Genomic DNA, 16,316 nt, shown 5'->3' on the forward strand with positions numbered 1-16,316 from the left:
CTACAACAAAGCTAGAATGCTTGTTCACTAAATAGTGTGAAGATCTTGAGGAATAAGTTTTTAATTATCACTTGAAGCAAGCCCAAAAGTTTGGGGCTTCTTGGTTTTGTACAACTTGATTAAGTTGTGCACGGGCAAGATTATTTCTTGAATTCTGTGACTTTGTAGTGCTTGACTTTTAACCTCAATGTTTTCTGTTGCATTTTTTTTTTGCATAATAATGTCTAAATTTATACTTTTACAGTGAATATTGCAGTACTCAGTATTTCAGTGAAAACAATAGCAAAGTTTACTGTATAGTTTTGGAAAAAAATTAAGCTGAGTTACAAGCTTCTTAAATGTTTTATGGCATGTCACTGTTGGGGTTTTTTTTCCATTTTATTCTCCTTTGTGTAACATTGTAAATATTTAAATATCGCTCCCAAAAATAAAATCTCTGTAAAATGCTGAGCTCCTGTTGAAGGCTCTAGGGATTTGGTGTGCTAAGGTAGAATTGGTTGAATGCATTTTAAAAATAACTTATGACTGTACTTATTTGCTTCAACAACTTTGAATAGTGGTCAGAAGTAAGAGACAGAGTGCAGGCCAGCCTGGTGGTGGCCACTGAAACACTCTGAGGTCCAGGCTTTGGCTCTGGGTTTCCAGCTGCTCCTGAGCAGCCTCTTTTGTAAGCTCCCAGTGTGAGCCCATATTGGGCAACATTAGACTGACTTGGTTTAGATGCAGTGGAAACTTGCAGTCACTACACAATATTCCTTGTAATTTGCAGGAATTCTGAAGCAGAGAGAAGAGTGGATTTCTATTTTTATTGCTTAAGCTTTCTAAGCGGAGGTTTTTCTTGGGAGTGGGGATTAGCCATGCTCTCTCTTACTAGATTCTTGGGATCATTCCTGGCTGAAATGAATTCAGGAGACAAATATTTGTTTCGTATATTCAGTCTCCTGCACTTTATGTTGTAATCCAATGTTACTAGAAAGTCCAACAGTCAAAGAAATGGATTTAGAATTCACATTTAGCATAAGCTTTGCTTTTTTCTAGTTGTTGTTGATTCTAGTTGAGTACTGATCCAACATAAATGTGTGTGTGTCTAATATATATATTTGTAAAAATAAGAGAACATTCAGCCATTCAAGTAAGCAGCCATACTCTTCTTTAATTATTCTTTGGGAGTACTCATATTAATGTAAGGGTCTTGAACTGATTCTCCTACAACATTAAATTAATAAAATAGTGTATTAGGTGCTAAAGTGTGTGTGTTATGGAGCACATTTTTGGTTGCCTGTCTTACTAGCTAGTTGTGTATTACAGCAGACAATATTTAAACAAATAATTAGATACTTTTGTGACTTGCTTTTTATGTATAAAATAAAAGATTAGCAAGCACATTCTGATTCACGGGGGCTTATTCTCACAATTGCTGTTCATATTTAATCGGGAATGTACATGAAGTGTACATTTTTCTGATTTAAAACCTCTAGTAGACTGAAGTTTGTTTCTTCTGGGTGTTTTTTAAGTTGCCCTTTTTTTTAAATTGAAATTTTTCATAATAATATGGTTTTCAGTTATAGATACTGGTATATAGAGAGTGTTCTTTACAAGCCATCTACTTGATAATTTTGTTATTTTTAATAAAAAGAGGAATTAACATATAAAAGTCCATAGAAAGCACCAGAGTATTTTTTCCTCTCCTAAGTTGTTAATATTAGTCATTCAGTAACTTGAATAAGGTATGTATGCTCAGTCTGAGGGTTGTCCATGTAAGTTAGCTCAGGTTCACTCCTTGAAGTGATGGCTCTTGTCAGTTTGTGTCTTTACTGGGGTGCCTAACAGACCAGTAGGGGTCACTATATGCATTGTATTTAGGAAATATGTAGATAATTTTAATTACTTTTTTTAATTGTATATGCTAGCACACTTGAAAAGAAATAAATCCTAGAGAAGAATTCTATTAATTTTTTATTAAATTACCTTTTTTTCTTTGAGTTCAGAGTACCTGTACAAAACATGCAAGATAGTTAAGATTTTATAAGTTAATTGTGAAGCATGGCTGTGTCACAGACTGGGTGTCTAATAATACGGCTTCAGGAGGGTCTTTGAGAGAGTCTTCACAGCATGCTGAAATCAGAGTGTGCTGAAAACAAAGTGGTTCCGGTTGTAGCTACCATATTTCCATGCCCTAACACAATGAAAGAGGCTGGAAGGTCTGGTGAGGCAGGTTGATGTGCAACAAAAATGCTTCAATAATGTTTTCTTCTGTATCTTGCAAAATTGAACTTGAAGGTCATTTTAAAAATTCTAGCTGAAAGATACAAAGCATGTTTTTTCCTCCTAAAATGTGCATCTATTAAATGAAATAGATAGCTGATGATATCCTGCTCTTCTAAGTCAGGCAGTTAATTGTGCATCTAGTTGATGATCAATGCAGCCACTTCAAACCAATATATAAGATCCATCTGTTTCCAGTTTTTCTGTAGTGGCAATGTTGTGAAATATGTCTTTCCCTCCTGCTCTCCCCTGAAATCTGTATCTTAGGATTTAAAATGTTTTCTGTATAAGATTGAAGAAAGATGAAAGGACATAAGCATCTTAATCCTTTCTTAAATGGCGCATTTATCCAGTTTTAAATTAAATATGAAGACTGAGATTTGTGGTCTGCAATACTTTCTTGACTGAGATTTCTTAATGAGGGATGCATTGCACATAGAAGTAACTAGCTATGCTGTTTATTTTCTTGTCCTTCCCATGATCTCCTCTTCCACACTTATTGCAGTAGTACATGTACATGTGTTACTCTGTGCCACAGTCGCGCCTTCAGGAGCTCACATATGCATCTTAAACCTTATTTGAAAATAGTTTGAAGCCTTTGAGAATCTTCAGTGTAAGTCTTTGGAGAAAGCCCTGGTTTCCAGCAGAAACATCTCGTGCCCTAGCTGAAATCCAGGACCTGCAAGTTCAGTTTCTGATTCAGGTAAATCACAGTGGTCTGTGATAGTTTGCTTCAGAAATGCATGATTAACCATGGTGAGTCAGGTGAAACAGAGATAGAGAGTAAGAGCATATTTGTAATACTTGTGATCTTTGTTTCAGAGGCTCTCTGTAATGATAAAGTGATTAATTTCAGTAATATTGGTACAAGAGCAGATGGGAGCAGAAGAGAAGTAATAGCAAGTTAGTAAGCAGCAGCATTTGCTTGTTTTTCTGCTGAGATTTGGTTAATTTGATTCATGAGAATATCTGAAAACTTGTGCTGATCACTTTTGCACACATTGCACTCTAACAAGAGAATGAAAGATTTGAATAAGTGTGTATCTGTCTCCCTTTTTTTTGGTGAAGTTGTTGAAATTCAAGTTATAGTTGGTAGTTTTGCGTTATAGTAAAGAGTGTCTTTGTTTCTTCTTTTCCTTAACTGTGGTCTCTTTACTAAGAGCTGTATGGCTGGGAAGAGAGAGAATGGTGAAGAAGGAAGTGGTAAAAAGTAGTATCAATCTTTTCCTCGTATTCTTATTTCATAAAATTGATACTTTGCTTCTTTAAGTAGTCTAAAAATTGGTATCTTACAAGCTCAAAAATGTCTTCAAATGAATATGCTGCATTTTTTATTGGAATAGAATAACATATTTTGTAATCCTGTAACACAAAAACTATTAACATCTTTTCAGCAAATGTTACTTGAATTAACAAAGTTACTTCAGCTTAAGTGTAAGTATTTTTTAGTGAGACCACTTGTTTTTCCTTCTTGCAATGTTTGTTCTCTGCATCTCTGGTGAAGTCATTATGGCTTAAATGAATCACAGCTTTTCCTGATTTTTCTCTGCCCCCAGGTATGTTGATTGTTGTGGTCATGTAAGCCTAACATATTTTTACACCCTTATATCTAGCCTTTATTTCTTCAAAACTAATCTTTGAGACAAAAGTTTGCTTTCCTTTTCACAGAATCACAGAATCAAGGAATGTTTAAGGTTGGAAGGGGCCACTGGAAGTCACTTAGTCAAATCTCCCTGCTCAAGGAGGGTCCCTAGAGCACGTTACTCGGAATTCTGTCCAAATGGCCTTTGAATGTCTATGGAGGGAGACTCCACAGCCTTTCTAAGCTGCCTGTTCCAGTGCTCAGTCACGATCACAGTAAAGAAATTTTTCCTCATGTTCAGGTGGAACTTCCTGTGCATCGGTTTCTGCCCATTGCCTCTTGTCCTACTGCTTGACACCACTGAGAAGAGCCTGGCTCCATCCTTCCTTCAGATACTCATAGATATTGATGAGGTCCCCTCTCAGTTCTCTCTTCTTGAGATTGAACAGGCCCAGTTCCCTCAGCCTTTCCTCATAAGAGAGATGCTGCAGTCTGCTAATGACTCTAGGAGCTCCTTGTCTCACTTGTGCTGAGGAGTCCAAAGGTGGTGGTGGGGACCAAACCCAATTCCATTCAGCCCAGTGTCCCACAGCATGGCTACTTGTCTAACCTCAGATCCCTACCAAAATTAATTTCAAATTTAATTCAAATACATTATTATCTTTTATTATTCTTATAATAACTTTAAAAGATTGAACATACGAGTATTTCCACCTCTTTGGTTGATGAGTTGATGGTTGATTTGGTTGATGAGCAAAATTCTGCAGCAGCTTTATAGTATTGTTGCTCACATGGTAGCAACAGAAATTATTAGTTTCAGTTAGGTAGTGCTAATACTTACCAAAGCACATTACTTAACATGATCTACACATGATTTATTCTGATGGTGAATGATAAATGAGTAGTGATAATTAGGAGATTATAGGTTTGTGGGGTTTTTTTGTTTGTTTTAAGGAAGTATTTGGTTAGAGCAAATGATTGTATTAATCAGTGATTATTGTATTAATTTTTGCACCTTTTTCTTCCATTTTGAGGCAGAATGAAATAAACTCTTTTCTGGAAGGTTCAGGGGTTTGATGTGAATTAGGAATATGATAAAATATCAGCATACTGAACTATGTTTTCAAATAGCAACTTGGTGAATGAGACAGGAGAAAAAAAAAAAGCCAATCCCTTTGTTTCTTCATGCATAGGGCAAACATGGACTCACCTCTCTTCAAAATATATCCAAAAAATATTTTTTAAAGTATGGTGACAAGATCACCAAATTTGTGTGTTCACTTGTATGTTCAAACCAGATAAAGGGAGCAGGTTCCAGGATCTGAGAAGATAAAAATATTTTATTACTTTATTGACTGAAACAATATTTCTGTGGTTTAAAACAAACATGTGATTCCTTTTTTTCTCTATGTAGTCATTTTTTGTAGATACATTTTAAATTTTGGTTCTGCTTAGGCTTTTCTTAAAATGTATCAATTTACCTTTTTTAAACTCAATATATTCAGTTGTACTTAACATAAAAAACTTTAAAACTTAAAAAAAAGTAAAAGAACAAATCAAACACAAAAAAACCCAAAAAACACCCAAAAAACCCCACTACAAAACAAACAAAAAAAAGTGAAACATATCACAGACCCAAACAGTAATGTAACTGAGAATTGACCAGTCAAGCCACCTCAGCAACATGAGGTATTACATTGTACAGTAGTAAGTGTGATACTGGTTTTGAAAGTTAATTCTTGTACACTGAACTTTGTACAGAACAGAAATTGGTAATTTTGCCAAGGAGCAGAGTAAGAAGACTGAAGCTGGAGGAGGGATCCAAAAGTGACGTGGATGTGCACTGCAGAAGCTGTCATAGATCCTTAGTGTGGGACCCTTTGGAGTGGTGTGCCTTCAATGCAAAGATGAATCCTGCTCGAAGGAGCCCTCCTAAGTGATGTTTTCCAATGAAAAGATCTGGTTATATGATTGATGCAGGTTGTAGTGTTTCATGTTTTGGGATTCAAGATTACAGAAAGAGAACTGTAAATTACTGCAAATTAGTAAATATTGTGTTTGTGACTACATGCATTTGTTTTTCTTAGTCTTTCAAGATCCCTTTTAGAAATGTTAGGTTCTTGGTTTATTGTGAACCTTTTATAAGACAACAGTCTACGACACTAGTCTATACTTATCCACTAACAAAGAAAGATGCCTCTAATGCATAATGAATCCAAGTATTAGTTTTTTCTTTTGACTTTGACTTTAACTCTGTTGAGTTTAACTAAGAAAACAGAAAAGTCATTGCTTCAGCTAAGTGTGCCTGTCTAGAAAGAAGTGACGATACTGCTACAGGCATGCTTTGAGCAATGACTTGGGCATTTACCCAGTTCATATATCCCTGTCATAAAGAGTCAGTTTCTATTCTTTTGAAGTGATGGTGGCTTTCTGTGAATTATTCACAGGGAAGAAAAAGTCTTCTCTCTAGTCTGAAACAGAAAGAATTGCCTGTGATGTATGTTTTTGTGTAATGAAATAAAAAAATATTAAAATGCTGCCCTAAATATGACCAAGTAATTCGGATTATTGCATGCCTTCGGAAAATAAAAGCAGAATCTTAAAGGAATTAAGTAGTAACACTATCAGATGTGAAAGTTGCTTTACATTATCTGAAAACTGAAAGAGTGAAGTGTGTTCATTATAATTCAGTTTCAAACTCTGCACATCATCTGTGCATCCTTATGTCAGAAGCCTGTCTGTTTCTTTTTCTCTTGGCTTCTATTCTGTTACAGTGGAAATGCATGGCTTCATATTTTTCCTGAGAAACTGACTCCAAAGTATCAGGACAATTTGGGAATTATTAGTACTGAGTAGTGTGTCCTTAATTTTCAGGGTAACTTTATTGAATGGAGAGAGATGCTTCTTGTGCTTTGGACAGATACTTTACACTTCTAAAACAAATAGTTTTAGATCCACAGTTAAACTAAAAGTAGGTTCACTTAGGTTTTTTTGGGTTTTTTTTCATAATTGGTTATGAATTGCTGCCATCATCAGTATCAGTGTCAAGGCTTTGAGCCCAGATATTTATGCATATCAGACAACTGAGATGAAGAGAATTTCCTGTTTTCTTTATAAGCACAAAGTACAAGAACCAGACTTGGAAGGAACAAAATGTAATTTGTCTTCAACTTCTTGTCTAAAGATATTCTTCTTGATAATTTTGAGTTCTTATGAGTAAAAGCTTATGTAGTAAAAGATTTCATGGCAGAATGCAGAACACTTCTTTGTTTTCTTTGTTTAAAAAAACCTCAGGGCTAAAAAAAGTTTCTTAAATATACATAAAATAGCATCCTATCTATACTTGTCCATTGTCTGGAGTGCTTCCTCTTCCCTTCCCACTAACTTCAAGGAGATTACCGAGAGTTTGCTTTTCAGACATTTGGCATTACATACATTGAATATGTGACTGTTTCTTTATCTTCCATTTTCCCCTTAGATCTGTACCTATTAAATATGCATGGTGTTGTGTGTGTGCAAACAAATGCTGACAGCTAACCATAGCATCTGAGAGGACACAGTTTCTGTTAGATGTATACTGAGCTAGCTGTGGTAAAATGTTGAAGATAAATTTGAAAGCCATTTGCTGAGAATGGGTTCTTGGTTTCATTTTTCTGAATCATTGTAAATATTGGCTTCTAAGCTGAAATTTGCCATCACAGGTAATCAGTACACATTGAAATTCTTCATAAGTTTCAGTGAGATTACTTCATCTGCTTCTGAGAAGGGAAAAAAAGAACAAAGTGAAGAAATTGCTTTACCTGGGTTAATAAAATAAATTCAGTCTTGTAACTGTTGTGCTGCCTTTTTTTTTTTCTCACCCTCTTTGGAGTAGAAATTGAAAGTTTAATTGAAATGGGATAAGTAATTGCTCTGCACCAGTAGCTTGTTCCAAACTTAGCCAGATGACCTCTGAAAATCTTGGTTTACCCAAGATTTTTTGAGTCTGAAAGCAAAATTCTTCTAGATTTTTTGCATCAAGAGTATAACAAGAACACCAAGAAAAAAACAAAACACTTTTAACAGTTACTGGTTTTGTCTGAAAGAAGCATGAGTGATACAATTGAACTGAAAATAGCAAGACTGCTGTCATCTCTTTCCTTTGTTGTTAATAGGTCTATATAGATTAGTCCATGTTGTTTCTACTGAGAAATGGCAGAAGATACATTCTCCTTGTTTAAGAAATTATTCACGTGCATTTCTCTGTTACTTTTAAAGCTTTGATTTCTCTAGTTGTGTGGGATTTGGATTAAGTCAACCCCTGGTTTCATGCGGCTTGCCTAAGTCAGGGGATAGGAAATGCCTTCTTTGAGAACTGAGTCTTTTATCTCTTTCCCCTTGAAATGGAAAGAATTTTTTGAGTCTCTGAGATGGTGAAGAGTTGTTTGTTTTTTTAATCTGAAAACTGTATTCATTTATAAGTGGTTAGCTTGAATGCAAGGCCTAACGTAGAAAGGCTGAGCACCACTTACCCATTGGGAAGAGAGACTTTTAGACCATCGGCATCTTTTCTCCTTCAGGATTTTTTTCTTTGAAACAAAAACCTACTGCTTCTGTCTTCTGTAAGATATGAAATGGAAAGCAAGTTCTTCTGAGATCTGTACTGTGATCAGTGTACCTATAGAAGTTTCATGATTTCAAGTTGTTCGGGTACTACTTGTAACATACTGGCTTTTTTGAATCACTGCAGTTTACTTCATGCTAAGACTACTCTGTGTTTTCCAATTAGACTGGTGAAGCAAACACAGATTCTGTAAGAAATGGTTGCATACTGTAATTATATCCTTACAGGTCACTTTCTGAAAAGCAAGTTTACTACTCAAGATAACAAAAGAAAAAAGAAATGAAAATAAGAAAATTAATATTTTAGCTGCAGGACATTTTATATGGAGAGCCTCTGCCCATGAACTCTTCAACATTTAAATCAATACAGTTTGAAAGACTCTCATACAAGTTGATATAATAACCTCTGAAATACTAATGATGAGTTATCACTTCCACTGGGAACCTGTACTGGTCCCAAGCATAAAAGTGGTCATTTAAAATGTCTTTACTAAGCAGCACAGAATTCTGCAGAACTAAATCTCAAGTAGATCTGGCTCCCTAAATGGTAATTCCATCTTTTTTTAAAAGGTCAGCTCAATTAGATTTTGGCAAGATTGAGTCTTCAGTGTCTCTTATTATTTTCATCAGGACACATTGGCTGGTAGTTTGCAAGTGTTCATGAGCAAAACAGGTTAGTAATACATTGGTACCACTACAAATAGATTGTCCTCATCACCGCATAGACAAAACACTCATGAGAACTATGCAATTCTTTAAACACTAGTGGCATGATATAATGAAGTTGTATTCCATTAAGCACTTGTATACAAGGGAGCAAAATGTCATCACCTGAGTGTGGCTGCATTTCTGTGATACAACCTCATCTGTTCCGTCAACTAGTTTTGCTCTGATCAATAAGCAGTTTTCTGTGGCCTTTCACTACTGTCAGATGTCATTGAATGATGTAAATACACGTCAGAAACTAGAAACTTGACAGCTCACCTAGACTAAAGAGAGAACTGTGAGGAGGGGGTGTACTGCTGGGATAGACAGAAATGACAGCTGATGTCTGCTGTGTATAAATGATTTGATATTGCTACAGACAAGGTTTTTCATTTTTCATAAGCATGCAACAAAATGACTCTTACTTGTACAAGTCAAATCATTCGAAAAGACCAAAGAGAATAAAAAGGATTTTTATATTACAGGACAGCACTGAACAGAATGGCCCACTTACAAGTTACCTTTTATTTTATTCTTGTCTTTTGATACTAAATGTTGGTTCCTACTTGATGTTAAAATGAAGGAAGACTATGTAAATATTAAAAATGTTCTCCTAGGCAGTGAACAATAGGTAAAATAGCTATTCATTCTAACATACTCTTGCAAAGCATTAGAAAATTCAATATTTCACTACAGAATAAAAAAATGGAGTTGTTTTCGTTGGTTAGGTTGTTTTTCAATTGTGAAGAAGCTTAAAAAAACTTTCAAAGTTGATGATAGAGGACTAAATATGAAAGTAGTTATATTCCGTAGTGGGGAATTGTATCTGTAATGTGCAGGTTTTTTCTAACTTGTAGAGTTTTTTTATATACTTCATAATTCCAATGAAGATCAACTGCTGTAGGAGTTAGTACAAAGCAGAGAGAGCTTAGTACTACTGTAATTGCTGTACAATGGGTCATACAATGTCAAACATACTTGCTCCAATTTTACCACAAGGAGTTTACAACACTAGTTCCAAAACACAGTTTTGTGGGAGGAGAGGAGGTTTCTGTAATGGGTGGTTGGGGCTAGATAAACATGTAAACTGTTTGGACAGGAGCCTTTTGTCTTTGAGGGTTGGGTTAAACCTTCCTCTGCAGTATAAACCTCTTTACCATATTTGCTGCCATATAAGAAGCAAAATGTGGAAGATATGATTTTGAAGAGAAACTAAATATACATTAGTAAAATGAAATCTGTTTCTGAAAAAAAAAAAAAAAGCCAGTGGTTTTAGTAATATAAAGCAATACTTGCTGATGTGTCAACAGGGAGATCTGAACTCCAGCCTACTTGTAGTAGCAGTGTCACTGATACCAGGGTGCACTCCATCTTGCTCTCCTGGCCATTGGCAAGACTGCTGAGGAGGTAGGAGCGTTATCCCTGTATGATGGTGCGAGCATGTGTATACAGGTGTGTAATGAAGCTCTCCACCCTCTACTCCACTCTGGTGAGACCCCACCTGTAGTGCTCCATCCAGCTCTGGGGTCCCTAGCACAGGACCTGTGGAGTACATTGAACTGTTGGAGCAACTTCAGAGAAGATACTCAAAAATGGTTAGAGAGACGGAGCACCATTCCTATGGGAAAATGCTGAGAGAATTGGTATTGTTCAGCCTGAAGAAGAGAAGGCTCTGGGTAATATTATTGCAGACTTTCAGTACCTAAAGGGAGCCTACAAGAAAGCTGAAGAGGGACTTTTTAACAAGGGTGTGTAGTGATAAAACAAGGGGCAATGGAATTAAACAGAGAGTAAGTTTAGATTAGATATAAGGAAGAAATCCTTTATTGTGAGGGTGGTGAGGCATTGGCGCAGGTTGCCCAGAGAAGCTGTGGGTGCCCCATCCCTGGAAGTGTTCAAGGCCAGGCTGGATGGGGCTCCAAGCAAGCTGGTCTAGTGGAAGGTGTCCCTGCCCACAAGGAAGTTAGAACTGCATGATCTTCCAACCCAAACTATTCTGTGATTCTATGATACCCATTTGAGTCTTTGCTACCTTAATAATGTTATCATGCTTTAGTGTTCTTATCCACTGCACTGGAGCATAATTTGTACGAAGAAAATCTCAAGAGCCCTGAGATTTAATACTGTGCTTCTGCTATGTCAGGTTTTGTGCATGTGCCATGAGGTCAATGCTTAGGTACTGAAGATTGGATCTTCACCAGTTACTGGCCATACTGCTCATATAGACCAGGATGTCTCAGCTGAAAGACCTGGATTCAGAGCAGGTGTCACAATTCCCATTGACTTCTGGAGTCCTCAGTCTGGGCTCTCAGGTTACCATCACCTTTGCGTCTCTAAACGGTTTTCTACACTGCTTTCAAACAACAGTTGTCCTCAGCTGGAACACTTAAAACGAGTTTCTTGAAACTGGCATGAATCTTGCTCAAGAATAGACAAGCGTAACCCCTCTAAATTACATGCATTCCCTGATTTCTCAGACATCAGGTCATACCTGCACCTTTCCATTATATTGTTAGTTATTTAGAGTGGCTTACCTTTGTGTTGTATACAGGAAATGGCCAGGTGCTTATCTGCCATTGTAAATTTGTAATAAGTACAATGGAATGTTAAGTAGGTGATGCTAAGTGATGAATTGCTACTCTGCTAGCATACTTCAATTAATTTACTGTGTATTATGAACTGTTCTTATGAAAGGGAGGCTGCTGGAAAGCTCTGTGTAGGCTGATGTTTATTATAAATAAGAAAATTATTTTGAGTTGATTTCTAATTTGGCTTATGAAGTCACTCAGAGCCAGTATTGCTGCCTTGCAAATAAAAAACATTGTCACTTTTTTTGATATAAAAAATAACCAAACAGCATTAGTGTGCTTACAATAATTGTCATAAAAAGAGTGATGTCAGGGGGTAGCTGTTAAGTGGGACTTTAGTAACTGACTTCATTGTGACCAGGATATTAACCACTTTTTTGTGGGGGTAGAAGGGAGGTAATTGACTTGTGGGATGGAGGAGATCATTTCAAAGCAGGAAAATATTCTATATGCAGTCTTTTATGTCTGAACTTAAATCTTATGAATGGTTATTGAAATTCTCTAGAAGCTAGCAAGAGGGCTCTGCTGCAACTTAGTGTTTGCCTGTGCTTTAGAATATTTTGTAGGTGTAGACCAATCTACTGTGTGTTTTCTACTTTTTTTTTTTTAATTTTTACAAAATGAGCTTTATTTTACTTTGAATACTTAGTTTCTTATACTGGCAAGTAAGTTTATATATCTCATAGCCCAGTACAACACCTCCAAGTACTGTAACCTCCAGAATATGTTGAAAATCCTCACATGAAAAGGGTAAAATGATACTTTCCATTGTTCAATCCTGTTCTTATTTATAAGATTCTTCCTAGAGCTATTTCTGTAACCGTTCTGAAATACACTTGCAATTTTAATACCCTGCTCAGTGAAAAAAAGATTAAAACTCATTTGTGATAACAGAGAGTTGTGTGGTTGTCCCAAACATACAGCAGTCTTCCATGGTATTCTTTTTTTTCTCTGTTGTATTGTACATAATAAAGTAAACACATAGACAAATTTGTTTTGGTTTGGTTTTTTGTTGGCTCTCTTTTTTTTTTTTAATTTACAGATTTTGCAGTGTTTCTGTCACTTCAACTTCTTGTTCCTTATTAAGACTTCAGAGATACAAACCAGTAGCTCAGTAATTGCTTTCTTGAATCTGCCTTTAATAATTACATTTAGTAAAGCTGTATCGAAAATTAGAAAGGCAGAGACTAATGGAAAACTAGATTTTTCACTGAATTAGAAAGCAAGACAATCCATATATTGACAACATTTCAAGTTGAAACAGATCAGGAAAACTGTTTTGGACTGTCTGTGCAAAGAGGCAAACACAGGCCTGATGTGCAGTGGCATCTGCATTTTATACAGGCAGAGAAACTATAAGAGATTTCATGTAAATAGGTGTCTTGAGAGGGGACAGTAGAAATCTGATTTGGAAGCAAGTCACTTGAGTTTTTTTTTAGTCAGAGAACCTTTTTCTTCACATTAACAAAAGTCTAGAAAGTACTAACTTTTCACTGATTAAAATACCTTGAAATGCAAGGTGGGGGAAGAGGAAACATATTTTAAGTTCTTATTTTAGACTGGACCATAATCTGTGGAAGAATATTTGTGGAGGTTGGTATGACAGCACTGCAAGTCAGTTTCTATGAAGTGGATAGAAGACAGGAGGTATTGGGTCATTGTTTAGTCATTACTGGGACTTTTCACCACAAATGTAAGGCATTTGAATTCCCATTTAAAGAACAAGGAAAAACATGAAAATTATTTTCAGGCATCTGTTCCCGATATATTGAATATTTTAAAAACCTCTTATTACAAGCAGGCAATGTATATATTTATTGATCGATTTGTTTATGTATTAAGCACAGGGTGTTCATTAATAACAAGATGTTTTGTGGTACCTTAAAATTAAAAAAAAAAAAACAAAAAACCCAAAAACTAAACAACTTTGAAATGTATACAGATCTAGCAGTGTAAATCTATCATCTCACAGTTGTATATTGTTAGTTGGATGTAAAAGCTTGTGCCTACAAGATGGTTGGTTTATTGTTCTGTCTCTCACATGCTTTCCTTTTTCATTTGGTAACTGAGATGGTTCTTCATGAGAAAGATCATTCAGGTATCTTTGGGTCTTCTGTAGTGTTTTGAGATTAGTCTTTGCTTCAGTTATCTGCTAAATAGACACTGGGCCTAACAAAGGTTATTTTAACATCTTCAGCATTTTTGGGGACCCTTATTTTTAACCAACAGTACAGTTCCACTTACATGCTGCACATTTAATAATAGTTTACTTTCACATCATAATGCTTTCTTCTGCTGCTTTTTAGCATGCATTCACAGAATTGGGAAGGTTTTGCATGGGTCTGTGCAATTTGCATTGGTGGGCATTAGTGGAGCATAGATCCTATGATTTTTATTACACTGTGGACCAATTTTGATAAAGATGGAAAATGAGAGTTTTCCTTATGTAAATTTATACAGTTTGTTTATTGGATATTAAATTCATTTTACTGCAAAATGTTGATGAACTTTCAGTTCAACATAGGTTGATGGCTTGAAGGATTTCTGAACATAAAAAAGGCTTCTCTAGGAACTTCACCTTGAATCCTAATCACAAAAAATAGGATTAAATAGTAACTTTCATTGTGTTATATACATGTATTAATCAGTGTGTAATTTTAAGTTTATGATTAATGAATGCTGGTAATCTGATAACCTTTTTGACTAATCCAGAAACTTTTATGACACATGGAGAGCTCCAGTTATTGGTGGTGCTATAGGCAGTGTGCTGTACTGTGCAGTGTTAAGAGCAGTGGACATTGTTAGATCACCAGCAATCTAAGGAATTTCACTCTTGTTTGTAGAACCCATAAAAGCTAATATTTTCCTTGTTTGGAATTGAAATAATAAATGTATAAGAAAGCACTTCCAATGTCACAGAGGAAATGGAAAGAACCGGAAGGGTGAGGCATGCTCACGATTCCTTCCTAGGTCCCTGAAATTTCCATATGAACAAACCAGCACTTTTTGTAATTTTGAGAGGAATTTGTCAGTTGTGAATAAATTGCTGTTTGGACAGTAACTTTGGGACCTGAGGGGTTTTTTCCTGTATCTGGTGGGAAAGACAAAAGCTCTTAAAAAGACAAGTAGTTTGAATCTAATGGAGTATCTGTTGTCTCCCATCCCACCGCCTTCTTCAAAATATTGCAACAGGATCTTCACAGAAACAGCAAGTTCAGAATCTCATTTGATAAACTGGAAAAAATTTAATTTTTCAAGGTAGTTACTCTGCAAACCTGAAGGGCAAATTGCTGCTTGATAACACAAAACTGCAAAGCATGTGACAGGAAAGTCATGAATGTATAACTGAGTCTTCTAACTGTCTTCCAAAATATGAGCATAGAAAAGGAAGCAATTTTTTTTCCCATCTTTTTACTTTTCCTCCTGCCTTGGAAAGAGCTTTCTTAGGATCATAGAGTCATTTAGGTTGGCAGAGGCCCATGGAGGTCCAGGCACACTCCCCCCACCACTCCTGCTCAAAACAGGGCCAGTGTAGATCAGATTGTGCAGGGTCATGTCCTATCATGTTTTGGCTTTCTCCACTCCCTCTTGGGCCCCTGGCTCCAGTGTTTATGTAATATACACTTTCTGATGAAACTATTAAATAGGCCAAATTTGGCACCAGATCTGGTGATAGTCTTGTTTTTCTGGAAAAATTAGGTGAGCTTTGCATGCAGTAATTTTTTACTGGTTCTTTAAAAGGAACGGATGGAAGATTTGATAGAAAATATTGTTTTCAGTACAAAGAAATATATGGAAATAGAATTAGAATAATCAAATATTAAAATAAAAATATATGGGAATAGGGCTTGGGCTTTTAACCTCAGGCCTTTGAATCTTGCCCAATCACAATGCTCTAAGTAGGTTTTTCTAGAGAAAAGCATGAAATACATTGTTCAACATTGTGAAGTACTTGGATTTTGGATCTAAAAGTGACCATAATGTTACTATTTGCCTTAATCTCAAGGCCATACTTTTCTGTACATGTGGTTTTCCTGCCTTTTTAAATGTTTTTTTTTAGTTCTAACATGGAAAGAACCCCTAAGGATGTTGAGCCCCTTTGTTCACATGTTGCTACAACACTGTCAGTCCTACATGCTGAGCTAAGGGGACACTCAGTGGGGAAAAGGAGTGTGCGACTGATGCTCCAAGTGGGTGTGTGCAGGAATGCTGGGTTGCATTGTGCGAAAAGCTTAAATGACACTATGAGCATTTAAATTCACAACCATTGTTTCCTAATGGTTTTCCCTTTTTCTTTTAGCCCTGATCAGTCAACAGAGAATAAATATATAATTTGTATAAGTACTGCCCCAATGGATGTGGTGCTTTTAGGTCCCTAATACAGACTTCTAGACTAAGACGTACTTAAGTTTTTGTCATCCAGCTGCTCGACCAGCAGTGGAGGGAAGGAGAGGGATGCTGTGTGTTACCAATGGGTTTTCAGAGCAAGTATATGCAATGACGTACATTTCTGATTCATATGCAACAAAATTGTGGATTCCCTTTAAGGTTATAGTAGCAGGAGTACTTCAGAC

The 16,316-nt window shown here is 36.1% G+C and overlaps 1 protein-coding gene across 3 annotated transcripts in view; it reads left to right on the forward strand.

Moving 5' to 3' along the window:
- The window catches only part of SNX24 (sorting nexin 24), an 87,895-nt gene that overhangs the window by 17,802 nt on the left and 53,777 nt on the right, over positions 1-16,316 (forward strand). The gene's annotated exons all lie outside the window — the stretch shown is intronic.

This window comes from Neopelma chrysocephalum, unplaced genomic scaffold, assembly GCF_003984885.1.
Source record: "Neopelma chrysocephalum unplaced genomic scaffold, ASM398488v2 Primary Assembly neopelma1_96942, whole genome shotgun sequence".
Classification (NCBI taxonomy): domain Eukaryota; kingdom Metazoa; phylum Chordata; class Aves; order Passeriformes; family Pipridae; genus Neopelma; species Neopelma chrysocephalum.